This window comes from Filicampus tigris, chromosome 2 (assembly GCF_054856515.1).
Source record: "Filicampus tigris isolate MCC_2025a chromosome 2, RoL_Ftig_1.0, whole genome shotgun sequence".
Taxonomy (NCBI): domain Eukaryota; kingdom Metazoa; phylum Chordata; class Actinopteri; order Syngnathiformes; family Syngnathidae; genus Filicampus; species Filicampus tigris.
This window is the reverse complement of record NC_141218.1, coordinates 34,643,328-34,659,203: the sequence shown is the minus strand read 5'-3', so window position 1 is coordinate 34,659,203 and position 15,876 is coordinate 34,643,328. Positions and strand designations below refer to the sequence as shown.

Below are 15,876 nucleotides of genomic sequence, written 5' to 3'. Positions count from 1 at the left end.
ACAATACACACACATACGTTCGAATATATTTCATTTCAAGGTAATTTTTATTGACCGAAATGCATAGAAAGTTTAAAGCTGCAGCTCCCATGTTGACCTCTTGGGCTCAGTCTTTGTCCAGCACTGCCAAGTTGAGTGGGGTTCGGCCCCCTGCTGGGTCAATGAGGACCCTCCCGACTCACGTTGTGGGAGGCTCCGGCGTGTCTTGTACAAGAAAAGTTGGAATCCACAACCCATTGTCTGTAGAAGTTCTTTAGGCAACAAAGAGTGTCTCCTTATCAGGAGTTTTCCTCTTTCTGAGTTTTAGCATGTCTTTGTCAAATCAAATTGCCGTTGTCCCCTGGTGTCAGCTGTGAGACTGGAGCAGACTTTATGGCAGTCCTGGCTGTCTCTTGTAACCAGGGCATTGATACATGGTCCACATGCGGCATATTCGTTACATGCGTATGCCACGCGCACGTGTGCGCACTTCTTTGTTGGTTAGCGGCTTCTTCTTCGGGTGGGCAGCCGGCAGATGAGAACCGATGACTGGGCTATGCTCAAAAAATGCCTTGCCCATGCTCAACATCTCCTCTTATGTGATTGTAATTGTTAGTAAATTAGTAAATTAGTAAATTAACATAGTCACACATGCATGTAAGTCATCTGGTGTCCAAAGTACTGACAGACTAAGCCCCTCCCATCCAAAAGGGAAGCGCGGGCCAGGGTGCCTACCCCGTGAGGACAGGGTTAAGAGGGCAACAGCCTGCAACCGGTGGGCCAGTAACCCACACCCAGCTGGAAAAGGGGACGGGCGGGTGCGCCTGAGAGGGGAGATGAAGACAGGGGCCGAAGGAATGCGCTTGATGCAACTGTGACCAGACTCAATCTCTGGTACCGCATTGCAACCGGTGGGCCAGTAACCCACACCCAGCTGGAAAAGGGGACGGGCGGGTGCGCCTGAGAGGGGAGATGAAGACAGGGGCCGAAGGAATGCGCTTGATGCAACTGTGACCAGACTCAATCTCTGGTACCGCATTGAGTCCGTGAAGAGTGCTGGCGCCTACCGAAATCCACCACCATTTCTTTGGATTTCCCCGCATTGATCAGGAGGCGGTTCTGCTGGCACCAGTCCACAAAACCCTGAGTAAGTTCTCTGTACTCCCGATCATCTCCGCCTGTGATGAGGCCGACAATCGCAGAGTCGTCAGAGAACTTCTGCAGGTGACAGGTAGGGGTGTTGTAGTTGAAGTCCGAAGTGTAGAGGGTGAACAGGAAGGGAGCCAAGACAGTTCCCTGTGGGGCCCCCGTGCTGCAGAGGAGCACGTCAGACACACAGTCCTGTGTCCTCACATACTGTGGCCGGTTTGTGAGGTAGTCCTGGATCCATGTGGTGAGGTGGTGCGCCACCCCCGCCCGCTCCAGCTTGTCTCCCAGTAGGGTGGGCTGGATGGTGTTGAAAGCACTGGAGAAATCAAAGAACATGATCCTCACAGTGCTCCCCGCCTTCTCCAGGTGGGAGAGTGAAGTGTGGAGGAGGTAGATGATGGCATCATCCACACTGATGCCAGGCTGGTATGCGAACTGGAGTGGGTCCATTGAGGAGCTCACCAGGGGGCGCAGGTGGACAAGGACCAGTCTCTCCAGGGTCTTCATCAGGTGAGACGTCAGCGCCACCGGTCTGAAGCTGTTGAGCTCCTTCGGGTGGGGGGTCTTTGGCACCGGGACCAGGCAGGATGTTTTCCATAGCTGGGGGACCCTGCCCAGCTTCAGGCTCAGGTTGAACATGTGCTGGACAATTCCACACAGCTGGTCTGCGCAGGATTTGAGGAGCTGGGGGCTGATGCCATCTGGACCCGCTGCCTTCCTCGCCTTCATCTTCTTCAGCTGGTTCCTCACCTGAGATGTTGTGAAGGCCAAGGCTGGACAGGAAGGAGTGGTGGCTATCTGGTGTAGCTGGGAGCTGGAGACTGTGGAGAAAAGAGGGGAGGGGGTGACACGCCCAGCAGGAGGAGTAGGTGGAGACTGCAGCAGGAGAGACTGAGTGGAGGCAGGCATCTGATCGAACCTATTGAAAAAGAGATTTAGCTCATTTGCCCACTGCAGGTCCCCCCCAGTCCGGGTCTTGGGTTGTCCGTGGCCTGAGATGGTCTTCAGGCCCCTCCAGACTCCCCTGGCGTTATTCTGCAGCAGCTGCTCCTCCATCCTCTTCTTGTAGGACCTTTTCCCCTCTCTGATCCTCCTCCTCAGCTGGCGCTGCACAGTCCTCCGCTCCTCTATGTTGCCTGACGCAAAAGCCCTCCTCTTCTCCTTCAGGAGAGCTTTTATGTCTGGTGTGATCCAGGGTTTGTTGTTGGAGAAACACCTTACTGTCCTGGTGGGTATGGTGTTCTCCATGCAGAAATTTATATAGTCTGTAACAGTGTCCGTTAGACTACTAATGTCTTCCCCGTGAGCATCGCTGAATACTTCCCACACAGTTGTGCTGAAGCAGTCCTTTAAGGCCTCCTCGGCCTCTCCAGACCATCTCTGAACCGTGCGGGTCACAGCTGGCTGCCTGCGGACCAGAGGTTTGTACACAGACTGGAGAGCCACCAGGTTGTGATCAGCTTTGCCCAGCGGGGGGAGGGGCAGTGATGTGTATGCCTCCTTGGTGTTGGCATAGAAAAGGTCCAGTGTTTTATTGTCTCTGGTGTGGCAGGTGACATACTGTGTGAATGAAGGCAGAGAGGAGGAAGGGGAGGCATGATTGAAGTCACCAGAGATGAGTACCAGGGCATTTGGGTGCTGTGTTTGTAGCCTGCTCACTGCTGCAGTCAAGACATCACAGGCTGTGTCGCTGCTGGCAGCTGGTGGGACGTAGACGGTCACCGCGATCACGTGACTAAACTCTCGCGGGATGTAGAATGGCCTCATGCCAACAGCTAGCAGCTCAATATCCCTGCTGCAAAGCTGCTCCTTAATCGTGATGTGCCCAGGATTACACCATCTATCGTTCACAAACACAGCCAGCCCTCCTCCTTTCCTCTTTCCACTCTCCAGCGTCCTGTCCGCGCGTATGATTTGGAAGCCGTCCAATTCTACGACCGCGTTCGGTGTTAGCGTTGTTAGCCACGACTCCGTGAATAGCATCAGGCTAGCCTCCAGCACTCTTCACCTGCACCAGTGAACATCCGGGGAACAGATGTTGAGAGAGTCTCAACTTACAAGTACCTGGGTGTTCATCTGAACAATAAACTGGACTGGTGCGACAACACAGACGCCCTCTATAGGAAGAGTCAGAGCAGACTCTTCCTACTCAGGAGACTGAGGTCTTTTGGGGTTCAGGGGACACTCCTCAGGAACTTTTATGACTCGGTGGTTGCATCGGTCATCTTCCAGGGAGTGGTCACCTGGGCAGGCGGCGTCTCGGCCCGGGACAAGAAGCGGCTGGACAAACTGGTCAAGAGGGCCGGCTCTGTCCTGGGCTGCTCCCTGGCCTCTGTGGACTCGGTGGGGGACAGGAGGATGTTGGCCAAGCTGTCATCAATGCTGGGCAACCCGGACCACCCCCTCCAGGGCACCCTAACAGCACTCCACAGCACCTTCAGTGACAGACTGTTACACCCTCGCTGTGCAAAGGAGAGATTCCGCCGTTCCTTCTTGCCTGCTGCTGTCAGACTCTTTAACAAGAACATTGTGTAGTCTCTACAAACTGGCGGTCATTAGTGCAATTGTGCAGTCCTGCACCTGAGCTCGTATCGTGCAATACCCAATATTCCCCACTACTGTAATACAGTGCAATACTCAACATTCCCCACTACTGTTAGTCTAGTTTTATTTTTATCCAATGCTGTTCCTTACATTTCACTACAGCACTGCAGCACTGTCACTTAGAGTATTTTTTCCTCTGTACTATGTACAGGCCGAAATGAGTGTTCCTCATATTTTTTATGTAGATGTAGGTTGGTGTGTATACACATGTGTATATACACATGTTACTGCGTATATCTACATAGGTTTGATTCTAAATGTTTGCCGTCAATGTTATACATTAATGGCCACATTATGCCGCCGCCCCTGTGTGACCTATATCTTTGCTACTGTAACAATGAAAATTTCCCCACTGTGGGATCAATAAAGGCATTCTTATTCTTATTCTTATTCCAGGCTAACTGGCTTTTATCATACCAGCCCTTGCTTTTATCATACCAGCCCTCGCGGATCCTGAGGTCCTCTGGCGCCGGCCTCTTATTTATTCCAAGGGTGAGGACCAAAATGCATGGCGAGGCTGCATTCAGCCGTTTTGGTCCTCACCTTTGGAATAGCCTGCCAGAGGATGTCAGGTCTGCAGAGACTGTTGATATTTTTAAGAGGAAGCTCAAGACACACCTTTTTAGTTTGGCTTTCAACAACTTTTTAATAATTTATCTTTTCTTTTGATTGAAGATAATTCTATGTTTTGCTTTGAATGTTTTAAAGCACTTTGAGTTGCATTTTTATGTATGAAAAGTGCTATATAAATAAAATGTGATTGATTGATTGATTGACCAGTCTGGCGACTGAAGCCATGCATCAGCTCAAACCAGGAAGCAGTTTTTCAGTCTTTTAGCACCTCTCAGTTTAGCAACAGGGTTACTAGATGACATGGTGTTGAATTACAGACTGCCTAAACTCACACTTTGTGGCCCACCTGCAGTTTTATCATTTGCAATTTATACTCTAGGTTGCACTACTAAATACTTTAATTTAGACTAGGTTGCAACAGAGACTGAGTGCCTTTATTTAACAAAGGTACCTACATGTAAACGAATGCAAAAGCATGATCTATTTACAGCACAGCCAATGAACAATGTGAATCTAAACAAATGTTTACAAAATGTCAGTCTTTTCCACATCTTTTTATTTTTTGTTTTTAATTCATGGAAAACTAGTAACCACAGTCAGGTTTGATAAATACTAGGGTTCTACTGCTTTTCTTAATTGCATCATTTTAGTAGTTCTTCAGTTCAACACGTTTCAGTCCGTGCAAGCTCCCTTAAAACACCATTAATGCCATCCTTCATCCTCTGCATTCATAACATCTTCTCTCATCATGTCTCTGTACCGTTGTCTGATGTCAAATGCAGCATATACAAGACTTAGCTGACAAAGAGAGGTTATGAAGAAAAAAGAACGAGAAACACAGTTAAAAGTGGGGGGTTCCATGGTAGGGTCGCTTCCTGTAGCTATAGCAACCACTGGTACGCTAGTCCAATCACCACGCCAAAGCCTGGTTGCTAGGGAGAGAAGCGAGTGTGCAGGAGGCAATGGGACTTCTCCCCAACAGCTCTCCAGGATGCACGATACATGACGGGGATTCATTCTCTGCTTCTCCATGTCCAATGTCTCAGTGTTGAAAGGTTTTCACAAAATGGTACAGTGTCTTTAAAGGTGTGTCTATGTTTGTGTTAATTTGCCAGTGTGTGTGCCATGATAAGGTTAAGCAAAAAAAACATCCTGCTCCGTCAGACAATAAAAACAGCTTTGCTCTCCGTATGCATACATAAATTAAGGTTACGCTTTCCTTGCAATTTCATTTTTAATCTTTTCCCGGTCTCCATTCATCCTAATTCACTGTTTGATGAATCGCTCATCAGCAGCCCTCAGAGGTGCTCAGCAGCCTGACTGGTTTGAAGAGACTCCAATGGGCACTCATCTGTCTTCAGCCAAAAACCACTGCCAAGTGCCAAAAGATAGAAGTCATTCATGCACAGAATTACTTCGCTCTTGAATTTTGATTTCGGCCTCCACCCGTTGTCTTTGTTTACATATTCTTTCTCCTTGTCCATCCTTTTCAGTTATAGTTTTTTACATCACGTGCGGTGTATTTCTATGAGAGATGGATATTGTCCCAGGTTTGTTCTAATGCAGTTAGAAGCCACACACTGATGCCATTATTATTTTAAAAAAAATCCCTTTTAATGGTAAGAGTTGGTGTTGAAATATCTTATGATTGGAAAGCAAGCATTTCTTTACGGTGGAGTATGCCAAACCTAAGCAGATGCTATACACTGAAGCCTCAAAAATTAAACAGGTATTGCCATTTGGCCACTTTAAAAAAACAAATCTAAAATTGTGCAAAAACGTGGAGTGTAATCAGCCATTTCTAATGTCTTGGAAAACTTCAACTCAGTGAGCCTCTGAGAGACTCACACCATGGGTGTATACAGTGTAGTCTTTTTTTTTTTTTAGCATCTTTTTATGCTCCACAAAGTAAGACTGCCCCGATTTTAAATGGAATGAGGGGAGCCACTCGACTGTCTGGTAGTCGGCTGTGTAAAAAGCCAAACTTTATCACATTTGACATAGGGATAGCGTTATGTGAAACTTATTACGTTAATACGTGATCCTTATCACATTTTCACGTAATTAGCTTTTTTCTTTTCTGGTGTGGCAGCAATTTACTTCTAAACAGGCAATGATGACATCTTTTGGATCAACTGCAACAGAATGTATAAATTCCAAGTGTCTGTATGATTTCGCAGGTGAGAACTGTTTTAATTTTGGCAGGCACCTGCTCTCTTTTTGAGTGATGTTGAATTTATTCAGATCTTATTCAATAATCACCTGGGTTCATGCATACTCAAAGCTCATCACTGTCATTGTCACCAGGTTAATTTTACAAATATTTTTATTATCTTAAAACATCTGCATTTTAATGTATGCTTACCTCAAACAACTCAATATTTGCTGTAGAAGTGAATCAGACCAACAACTTTTTCCAGTTTATGCAATAGCAGTAAGGGACAGAAATTTAAAAAGCATGCATTCAAGGATGTGGTTTCCAATCTACTTCAAAAGGCATCTGCTGTTGTTTGCAATAAATTCTTTCACTACCTCCGGTGGCCATCAACAAAATTCACTATTAGAGACAATTGGCCAGCCATTAAATATAGTCATTATACCTGGTAAATTGAGCATGTCAGCATCTAGCTGAATGCCTTTACTTAGATGCAGCCTGACATAATAGCTGACGTGGCTTCAGCTTTCATCTAACGTCTGACTGTTTTCTCGACCACCTGGGATTTGGTATGACTTTAGAATAGTCTCTGTTAACTCGTTAAGTTATTTACTCCAAGGGGATGTTAGAGCAGCCCACAACATCATGCTTGTAGCTCAATTGTGGAGGAATCCTTCCCCTGCTTAAAGGGTTTAATCTTAGTTTGACACGACAACCGCTCCATTCAGGAAGTCCAAACATGGGCCTAGTTTACGAGCCCCTTAAATGAGGCTCTTTCACGAGTTTCAGAGGTCAGGCATCTAGAAAGTTTCCAGTTTTATTAATGTTACGTACTGGTGTACACCAGAATGAATTGGATTCTATAAAAGCAAACTCAGATAGGAATTGAACAAAAAAATATATTTTTACAAAACGCAAAACTGACAAGTACAACTCAGGACGCTGGTTCCAAATGAACCAGAAAAATAAGTAACCAAAAGCGCTTGCAAAAGGCAAGGAAATAACGTAAACGGAAATAGCTTGTTGCCAATGAACAAGGACACCCGAAATGCGTATGATACAAACCGAGAAAATCACTAAGGTCACAAATCTATTTACATGAACAAAGGTAATGCAAAGCGGAAGCAAACGGACATGACCAAGGAGCGTCTAGAAAATGTGTTAACTTGTAGAAAGTCATGAGCAAGGCTAATTATCTGACGTTGTGTTGTCTACCTGGCGGTCCTTAAATAGTCCAGTGATTGCGATAGCGAACAGCTGTGCTGCTTACTGTTCCCGCTGGAGCAACAGGGAACAACAAAAACAAAACCATGACAATAAAATGACGTTTTCAAGTTTTTTATGAGTAGCGTGGACAATGTAAAACCATATTTATACAAATTGTATTGTGGCTTAATTAATGAATTAAAGTGTGCTAACAAACTCGGGTTCAAATCTCTCTTCAATTATATGTTCTACAGTGGTACCTCTACTTACGAACGTCTCTTCATACGAAATTTTCAAGTTACGAAACGCCTCAACAGGAAAATATTGTCTCTTGTTACGAAATCAATTTCAGGATACAAAAGGTAAAAATACAGTATGGGCTGCTACTCGCAGCTCCGGAGTTTCCTCAACGCAACATACTCATAGCTGCTCTGCCATTGGCTATTACCTAGCATCTTTCTGACATCCCATTGGCTGAGAGGGACCTCTACCGTATGTGTCTATGTGTGTAGATAGACAGGTAGATAGATATATATGTGATAGATATGTCTATGCAGCGTCCTCGTCATTCGCCCCTCAGGCCATGAGGTGTTCCGATAGTTTTACGTGAATTAGAAACGAGTAAAGGAAAAAAAGGAGAAAATCTTTTTTTTGTCCATACAAACAAAGCAAGAGATAATAGAAAAGTATGAAAGGGGGATGCGTTTGGTTGATCTCGCCAAAGAATATGACCGTAATGTATCGACAGTCGCCACATTATTCAATCAGTTGTTTACAAAACGCCAGGCAAAAAACACTTCTGAGAGAGAACATGAACCAAAGAGGGCAAAAAGTGATGAGGACAGCAATTAAATTAATTATAAATAGTCTCTTTCAAAGTTGTTTGGGAAATGTGCGGCAAACACAATAGCAGGCATTGAGGAGAAATCAATGAACATCAACTTGTCCAAAATACTTTCAAGTCCAACTATTGCTCTTTTTCTCAAGATCTTCCAGGTGGCTGACAAAAAGGAAATATCCTGTAGAAAATGTATGTCTACAACTGCAAATTCATTAACAAATGTAAGTTGTAGCTCATTTTGACCTTCACTGGTTTCTTTGTAGGAACAAAATAATTCAATATGGCCGTATTTGACCTGCATACCATCAAAAAATAACACTGTAAATAACACTGTGTCTTCTGACTTCGACATATTGCTCGGAAGTGTAAACAACTTTCCCTATTTGAGCTCTGTTATATTCCTTCACAATATTAGTATGAAAGCACTGGCCAAGAAATTGTTGCAGAAGAGATGTATCTTAATTTTCCCGTGATCTATTGAATGGTGCCCATATCACGACCACACAAATGACAGCCTTAACTTACTTTTTTTTGTTTTGTGTGATGAAGAGGAAGAGATTCTATAGTCTTGCAGGCTTTTTCCTGTCTCAGATTGAGGCAGAGGCGGTACCATCCTGACCATGCGCCATGACGTGCATGTATTCTCTGAATTCAATTTACTTGCTTTCTTTTACAAGGGAACATATTTTAAGTTAAGGGTTCCAATAAGAATGACTATTATCAAGTTAAAGCATTCATTTATTAACACTAGGGCCACAATTTTTAAAGTGTTACTGCAAAGAGCCAAATTATACATATGGGCACACATAAAATAGATATGAGCTCACAAGATATGCTATTTTACTGTGTATTTGTGCTAGTCTTGCTGTATTGTTGTTGTTGTTGTTGTTTTTGTGGGGTTGTCATTCCATTCAACAAAATTTGTGTTAAAGTGTCCTGTGTTGAACTTCATATTTTTGCTATGATCTGATTTTTTTCCCTCCCATTTTGAAAGTGAACTTGGTAGGCAACTCTACTCAACGTTTTTTTTTCCCCTCGATCTCATTTGCGTCAAAGTGCATGCGTGAGATGCGCATAGCTACCTCGCTTGCCGAACGTAATATGTTCAATCGCCGCGTTCGGACAAGCCCTTCATCAGACATGCAACAGCGTGCCCATATTTGGAAGTACTGCTGTAGTGGCCGACCAGGAAGTAAAAAGTGAGACTTTTCCTACTGATTTACAAAATGTATCTTTCATTGTTACAGAAGAAAACCCAGTCTTTGCTCATATAAAAAATAAAGGAAAATCAAGAGGAGACAAGATATATGTTCAGTGTTAATCAGGTAAATAAATGCACTTTATGTATCCTGGCTTCCTCCATTGTCCTCCTGCCGTCACTTGTAAATAAGTCAGCCAAAATAGCAGTAAATTGCTAGCCAGCCCATCTCCTTTTGGAAACGCTTTCTGAAGTCACGACTGCACCTGCGTAAAGTAGAATAATAAAATAATAAAAGTTTCAAGCCGAGGGGATTTGCCATCGCCGACGGCGGCGTCGTAGCAGACGCCCAGCAACGTTCTATTGGTGTTGCTCCTCACCACATACACATAAATGGGGGTTAACAAACGTGCGCTGCTAGTTTAGAGCGAAAAGAGCCGCTTGAAACTCGACAAAGAGCCACATGCGGGTTGGCCAGACCTGGTATAGCGCCTCCATAGTGGCAAACGCTGCCACTGCAGTTAAAATACGTTGCTGCCGCAGAGGGAAATCAATCGCACTGTGTTGAGCAAAATCAATCGTTCTGGCTGGAGGCGGGCACACAATTAGCTGGAGGCGGCCACCTCTCAATTTTGAATGTAGGAAAAACCCTGGTCTTAACAGCATCCAACATTTGGCCACGTATAGTCTGTGTCGAATGTATACGATGAAGTACCCATTTTTGTCTTCAACATGAAAGCAAGAGTGTGTCCACAGAGGCCTCCTGGTCACCCTAAAACGTTTTGAAGCAGAAACATAAAAGCTGAGACACAAGGAAAGAGAGGGGAGGTGTCTGGACTATTTTAGGTTTGTAGCCGGGGCTGACTTGAGATGGGAATTTTAATTGCGTCTGTTGGCAGGAGATAAATACCCAATCACCCAGACCCCCTGTTGGTGTCTAATCAGTGTAGTTCTAATGACCACAGCTGCCGACACCAGCCTATGTATTAACCTCCAATCACTCGGCCCATGATCTCTCACCAAATCCTTGGTTTGCCAAAAATGAGAAACATGAAGTTAAAAGATCCATCTTTACTTCCCCGCATTAGCAATCCACTCAGGGATTGATCGGAAAGTGAGCCGAATGCATTCAATTAAGTCTTTGATGTACTTAAAGCGTTGCTCAATTCATTTTGGAAGCCAATTTTGGCTGAATCTGATTATGATTGGTAATGTACAATAATTTCTATTTCTCTCTTCAAAACGTCTTATTGTGTATGCATTAATTGGGAGGCCAGAAAATCATTCAAAAGCCTGGAGGCATTCACAGGACAGTGAAACAGACCAGAGAGGTTTCATATTTGTTTTCGTTTGTTTTTTATTAGACTGCTGATTTTATGGGTGTATGTTGCTGCCATGTGCTACTGGTTGTGCAGCTTTAACCATAGCCTTTCTTCCTTGAGCCAACCTAAGCCTTGTCTCTGCAGGGCCAGGGACTTCAAGCCCAACTCCACCCACACTTCTGGCAGCAAAAACGGGGAAGGATTTAGAAGGTTTTCTTTTGGGCAAAGAGTGAATTTAGACTATCTGAAATCAAACTTTTTGAAAGTTCTTGAAGAATAGTGCTTTTATGTGTATATGTATTCATTTGAACATGCAGTTGTCTTTCCAGTTTGGATGCTGCTATTCGACATATTTGAAAACGCTACTGAATTGTACGTAACTGTATTCCATTAAAAATGACTTTCTTTGTTTGTCTTTAAACATCTATAGTACCAGAAATGTTACTCTCTTTTTTTTCACAGCCATTGCTGGCATTTTTAAAAGTTGAAGCAGCCTAGACAAGGATGTACTGTACTACATACTGTATCTGAAAGTCGTATGGCAGCCTGTTATGAACAGATTATTTACAAACCGAAAATTATCTCTTCATGTTCTTTTCAGCTTTTATTTATGAAGGTATTTTACCTTCATAAGCATGCCATGTCATCAACAAAGTATCACATTGATATTCATTGTGTATACATGTTGTATGTTCATAGATATTTACAGTCACAGTTCAATAGAAAATGTCGCCAATTATCTTCAACATGCATGCATTAGTCAAACTTGTGTTCAGCAAAATATAGCTCTACTACCATTCATTTTCTCAAAACACGATTGTCATTATCAAAAATTGTTGACAATTAGATTATTAAAAGCAAAGCAGGGCTGCAACTAACAATGCTTTTGATAATCCTTTATGTGTCATTATTTTGTCCCTTAATCAATGAATTGGATTGAAAAGAATATTTTCATTTCCATCACTTTATTAAAAAACAGGACATTAATACAAATGCACAGATGTGAATTTGTGTATTTGGTCCGTAACATCTGCCAGAAAATCAACAAACAATGTTGATTATTGTTTTCCACAGTAAAAGCAGATGTTGAAAGTGGTTGCATGTCTTATTTTGAAAAAACACAAACACAGTCAGCCTGCTCTAATGGAGGACTACATAAATCTGGCTACAGAAATGTTTACTGTTGAGAGGCTGAAATTCCAAGGATTAGTACAATTTGTATTTTAGCAAGCTCTCATAAAAATTAATTGATTATAAAAAAAATTCATTAGCGATTAGTTGATTAGTGGTTTCATTGATTAATTGGTTCACTTATAAAACGGAGTCACAGCAATAATTTCTCATGTTAGTTTTTGAGTCTTCATTTGTTCTCAAAACAAAGCTTTGTTTGCGATTGTCCAGCTCCTTCAAGTTTAGTCATATCGCTCAGGGTTTTATATTCGTAGATAGCGCAAATGCGTTGAAGCGTAAAAGCTGGCGCATCCTGATTTAGAGCCTCTTTTAGTGTGTTTGTTTGGGAATTTGTCACACGGCTCTGCAGCCATGCAGGATGTACTGCCGTACGGAGGGCATTTCCTTTGGCATGCCCCCGGTGCACCTAACAATTTGGTGGCTGAAATTAGACGAAACTTTACGCTTGCTGGGACCACGTATGAGTATCGGTGCAAAGAGTGTGATGCAATTTTGCTGAATTTGATCGGGGTGCGGGCAGACAGATTGTGAGCTCCGTGGTGGATGTATTATACAGGGTGTCCCCAAAAAGTTGACATCATTTTAAAAGCATTTATCTTGAAATCATGACAATTTTTTGGGACACCCTGTGTTGGACCAGCACAGAGCAGGTCTAAGTTGGGGCGCTGGTAGTGTAACAGGATTTTGCTGAATTTGATCAAGTTTCTGGCAGACAGATTCAGCGCTCCCGCTGATATGTATGGTCAATGTCATCGTACTTCATTCATACATATGACAACAGCGCGAATTAAACCCTCTGGATCATCATAGGAATCAATTCATTGAACATATCATAACTATCATCATCAAATCTCTTCTGGTTAAATTGCCAAACTTGGTAATGAGAGTCCCCCAAAAATGAAGAACCTTGACATAGTATTCCAACTATGACAAGAGCATTCTTGACCAAACACTTGATTTTTAAGGAAAATGTGAGGTGTTTTTTAAAGGGAATCACATCTAATTTTAGCATTTCCATCCAATAATCAATCCGTAGCTGTCCCCAAATGCGCCACCAGCACGATAAGCACAACACAATTTAGGTGGGGACATGTCTCTAGGGCAACCATGGAAGGCTACAGTTTCCTATGGTAACCAAGGACGGGGAACCTCCTTTGTCATGCCTGAGCCAATCGTTCATACTGGCGTAAACATTGTGATTAAGCGGAGACGATCGGACCTTCCGCTCCAGTTTGAGGCAGATGCAGTGAGCCAGCTGTGAGTTGGTCAGGCGTCCCGTATGCTAATGAACTGCATTATGCAAAGTGTGAAGATTCTATCATTTGACAGTCTGGATAACAGACTGGAAAGCAGAAGGGGGAGAAATGTCTTGAAAGCATTTTAAGACACATTCATTTTTTTCCCTGCTTCCCTTTTCCATGACTGCATCAGATAGCCTGTGATTAAGATTTCGGTAGGAGTCCTAGTTAGAGGGAATCCAAATGTGGTGGGGACATTTTGAAGGCAGTGGTTCTGAAAATGTGGTTGACACACATTTTTGTGTGCTGCTTTCCCGTTTTTCCACTTTCTACCCTTTCACTGCACTTTTCCAGTCACCTCCCCTCGATGCCAATGACCTGTCATGATGATAAAAATCCATCATCGCATCTCACCATACACACTGTCACATTTCATCACCCTAACTCTGCATAAGCACTCTGCCAGCGCATCAGAGATGGATTTATGTGTTTCCAACCTTCTGCAGCTGCTCAGATGGTTTTGTTCCTATAAGTGAGGGCATATTGATCTTTTATTACACCATTAAGTCGTAATACTCCTCTCATAAACAGCTTGAGATTAAATGAGCCCCTTTGAGGGCTTTACGGTTATCTGTGTGCGTGTGTTTTTGTGAAAGTTCAAGGCTCTATTTTTGTGCTCAGCGCAAGTCTAGCTTAACGCGCAGCCTAACTGTGCAAATGGGTGGAGTTTTCTTTCTTTTGGTACTTTGGTTGAGGAGAGCAGTAAGAAGTTTTTTGCCATTGTGGGAGTGAACACAGCTGACTTGCTTCACGGCCAATGGGGGCAGCTCTTCTCATTCCCTTAAAAATCAGTGCGCTCAAAGCGCACATTCTTTTTGGAATATTTTATTTTCGATTGCCAACTTTTCCTAGAGTCTTTGACATTGTGGAAAAAGAAATAGACTCGCTGGAGTCCATGCAGAATATCGAAGTGTGCAAAGTATGTTTATAAGGAACTGCAAGCAAACTTCCAAAGGTATGTAAAGTTGGCCAGAGCACTTCACCGTTGTGACGTGCGCACTTTGAGACCACCTTCCACACCGATCATTCGTGTCCGTGTGTGACCTTCCACACGACCGCGATCTTGTTTTCAAAAAAATATATAATGAAGATGATACTAACGATGCGTTGAATGAATTGATTTCTACGATGACTCAGAAGCGCTGCACGCTGTTGTCATGAATGAAATACGAATGAAATACGATGACACTGACCACACGTATCAGCAAAGCGCAGTATCTGTCTGCCTGTACCTGGATCAAATTCCCCAAAATGGTGGTACACCACCTGCGCCACAACTTCGACCTGCTCTGAGCTGCTCCAAAGTCTAGTCTACTTTCAGTCACCAAATTGTCAGGCGCATCAGAGGGATGTAAAAGAAAACGCCCTCAATCCGCCGGAACAACAAGCATGGCGCAGCACGGTCTGCCATATTCCCAAATATGGTAAACTAGACTTGCCCAGGCACAGAAATCAAGATTATGATGATGATTCTGATAATGTATATATTTCTTAAAGCACCCTGACCACGACACAACATGTGTGTGTTTGGGGTGGCGGGGAGAGGGGGCGGGGTTGTCACACACGGACACCCAATTAATTGGGGGTGGAAGGCGGTTTCCAATCGCCCACTTTACAGTGGCCAACTTTACATCATTCGCAAGTGGAGATCTTGCGGTTCCTTCTAACGCACGTGCCGATGTCAGGCATGGACTCGAGCGAGCGAGTCCGTTGGGCCTCCACCATGTCGACTGCACCTCTCACCTGCACTGAATTTAAAGAGAATGAGAGGAGCTGCTTCGCTTGGCTGGGAATCAAATCGGCTGTGTTCACTCCCACAACGGCGCAAATGTCAATTTCTAACAACAATTTCCTGTATATGAAAATACCAAAAGAAAGAATAGTCCACTTATGCGCACAGTTAGACTGCACTTTGCGCTAGACTTGCTCTGGGCATGGAAATAGGGATCTAAATGTTCTGATACTATCACTTCCCCTCATGGCTTATTTTCAGGACGTACTTTAGTAGCCACCCATGTTCCAATTATGCTTCCTTACCTGACATGAGGTTCATAGAGTCACAGTGGTTGGTGTTCTATGGGCTGCCTTGGGAGAGATGCAGTTTGTCTCTCATCTTACTAACAAGAATAGTCTTCTTCAGAACTGTGCTCCAGTTCACAAGACGCATCTCTATGTTCGTAACACTCACAATCTGAAAGACTAATAGTTGGATAGTCGATACAGCCTTTTTATTATGTTTGGTATTACTGCTTTGTAATAAATATGTGGTGTCATAAGAGGGGCAGCCTTTTCATATGACAGTCTGGATTTCAAGTACATCACATGTGATCTTCATCAGTGCCACGTGGAACAGTTTTTTT

At 43.6% G+C, this 15,876-nt stretch overlaps 1 protein-coding gene across 3 annotated transcripts in view; it reads left to right on the top strand.

Annotated features, from left to right (window-relative positions):
• ablim3 (actin binding LIM protein family, member 3) overlaps nucleotides 1-15,876 on the top strand; it is an 82,112-nt gene that overhangs the window by 25,840 nt on the left and 40,396 nt on the right. The gene's annotated exons all lie outside the window — the stretch shown is intronic.